Below are 2,780 nucleotides of genomic sequence, written 5' to 3'. Positions count from 1 at the left end.
GATGTCTTATTGTGTTAAGACAATATAGAACATAAGTACAGGAGTAGGGCTACCATGCATTGGGTGGACAGTACAGGAACCCTGGCAAGACTTGTACTGCATATTAAATATGGAAATGATGTAAATGTGACCAGTTCTGCAAAAACCTGTCATTGCATGAACGTGAGAACCCTTATTTGTTTTAATGCACAAATACTGGCTCAGTTATGAGTGTGTGTACATGTATACTTTAGCTTGACAACTTCGGCAGGGAGGGAGTTCCAGATTCTGATGGCAGCCCATAACTTGACTTGTGAATGAGATATTAAAATTTTATTTACTGAAAAACATGTAGACAGATTTATAAATCTCAGGTATAAATCTATGATTTAATTTCCAGCCTTCTCTCTAGCGTGGCTAGTAAACTGCAGTTCTAATGTTTTATTTATTTTTACTTGCAAATAAGGCCACTACAATGAGATGACTTGTTTCTCATCAACTTCCCATAGAGTAACACATGCGGTGTTGATACCTGCAAATCTCGTGCAATAATGAGTGCGCATGGGCAAAAGAAAATTTTGGTGCGAGCGGTTGATAAGAAACAAGTTATCTTATTGTAGTGGCCTAATAGTCAATAAATAAAAGAAAGTCTTCACATCAAACTGTGGGCAGAGAGGCGAACTCTGCCCACTCATGCGTTGATTGAGTCTAGTGTTGCTACCTGAGACCTAACTCCAGGCTCCAGCTCAGCATTGTAGCATACCGTAGGCGAGGAAAGTTACGCGTGGGAAAAGTTCCCCAAGAACAGTGGTTTGGAGCTTCTTGGATCTCCTATTTGGGGACCTCCACAGTTTTACGATGCCTTTTTATCTGTTCAATTTGATAAAATAGTTGCAATTCAGGATAAATTAGTTGACCTCGAGGACCCTCAAGTAGAGTTCAGTGCATCTGCTTAGGAGCTGTCTTAGTGTTTGCAAGGTCACTCACCTTTTACGTTGTGTGCCATCTTCCTCTTTGGGCTCCTTTCCCTCACATTTTGACCTTAGGTTGCGAGAATGCCTTAGTAGAATCTTGTGTTGTGGAATTTCTGATAGTAGTTGGATACAAGCCACCTTGCCATTTAGGTTAGGAGGCCTACGTGAATCTGAGCATTCTGCTGCTCCTGCATTTGCAGGGTCCTGTAATTCTGCCCATATTTTAATGTCGCATTTAGTGGAAACTTTTGATGTTTTTATGCCATTTCCTGGGGAGGATTGTTCCCTCGCTTTCTTCGAAGATATATCTGTTTCTGTGTTGCATGACTCCTCTCAAACTGACCTTCAAGCCATTTTAGATGATTCACTTTTTAAACAGCTTGTAAGCAGTTCCACTATTCGTGATCAAGCACGTCTGCGTGCTTTATCACATTCTTCTGGCACCAGCAGTGGTTGGCTTAAAGCACTTCCACAGCCTGCTTTGGGTCTAGCTATTCCTCCTCACGATTTTACTATAGCTTTACGTTTGTGGCTTGGCATTCCTTTGTTCCCTTCTTTACCACTCTGTACTTGTCTATCTGTCATTGACCAGTTTGGTGATCATCTGCTGGGGTGCTCTCATGGTCCCTTGAGGATCCAGCGTCATTATGCTTTAGTGTCTGTTGTACACCATGCCTTGCTCCAAGATCACCCTGGTGTTCTTAGGGAACAAGGCATTTCATCTGACCAATCTTGTCCTGGCGACATATACCACCCTGACTTTCATCTTGGTAATCCTGCCTATTTTGATCTCTCCGTCAGGAGTACCACTCAGTCTGCTGTCATATCTTCTGCTTCTTCTCAGGCTGGGGTGGCCGCTGCTGTTGGTGAGATAGCTAAGGACAACCAATACCAGGACATTGTGAATGATAATGGAGGAGATTTTATCCCTCTTGTATGTGAGACCTTTGGTGTTTGGTCACCATATGCCCTATCAATTTTAGGATCCATAGCTTATTATTATTATTATTATTATTGTTATTTAATGGACTTGTAGATGCCAAGGCAAGCTAACTTGCCAGGCTAGGCCGCAGGCCTTTGAAGGTGCCCATATCTAGATTGCTTCCAAAAATTATCCAAGCGCAGCTTGAAGGTTGCAACTGTTGGTGCTGAAATGATAAAGTCAGGTAAGGAGTTCCATAGATTGACTATTCTATTTGTAAAAAAGTTCTGCCTAACAAGTAATCTTGATCTTTCTTTAAAAAGCTTAAGAGAGTGGCCCCTGGTGGTAGCAGTATTTAAAGTAAAAAATGTAGATGGGTCCAAGTCATAATGTGCTGACAGAACAACTGTTAGAAACGGTTTACCTCGAAAGTTTGCTAGGCCCCAACTTCTCCAGCAACTGTCTGTGACTTTGTGGAGGTAGCTACAATGCGAAAATGATACTCCGCCAGTATTCGCTTACTGCTTAGGGCGAATTTCCTGACTGACATTGGTTAAGTTAAGTACGTAGGTAGTAATAAACATATAGTTAGGTAATAAGTAGTTATTATAGTCAATTATTATTTTAAATACGAAAGTTTCGCGAATTGCACTCTTTGTATACCGGCGTAAAAGTTTCGCGATGCTGATTTTGCACACTAATTTATTACTGTACAACAAGCTGTACAAATACAAGCATGTAGAAACTAGCCGGCGTAAAAGTTTCGCGATAGCCACTGCAATCGTGAAATTCGCGAAACTTTTCCCACGCGTAACTTTCCCCGCCTACGGTACGAGACTAACGGTTAAACGCTACTATCTGCAAAAAACCTGCAGTCTTTCCAAACTTCCATCTTCGCTGGCTGC

This window comes from Dysidea avara, chromosome 11 (assembly GCF_963678975.1).
Source record: "Dysidea avara chromosome 11, odDysAvar1.4, whole genome shotgun sequence".
Lineage (NCBI taxonomy): Eukaryota > Metazoa > Porifera > Demospongiae > Dictyoceratida > Dysideidae > Dysidea > Dysidea avara.
The sequence above is the reverse complement of the archived record's forward strand: the minus strand, read 5'-3'. Positions refer to the sequence as shown.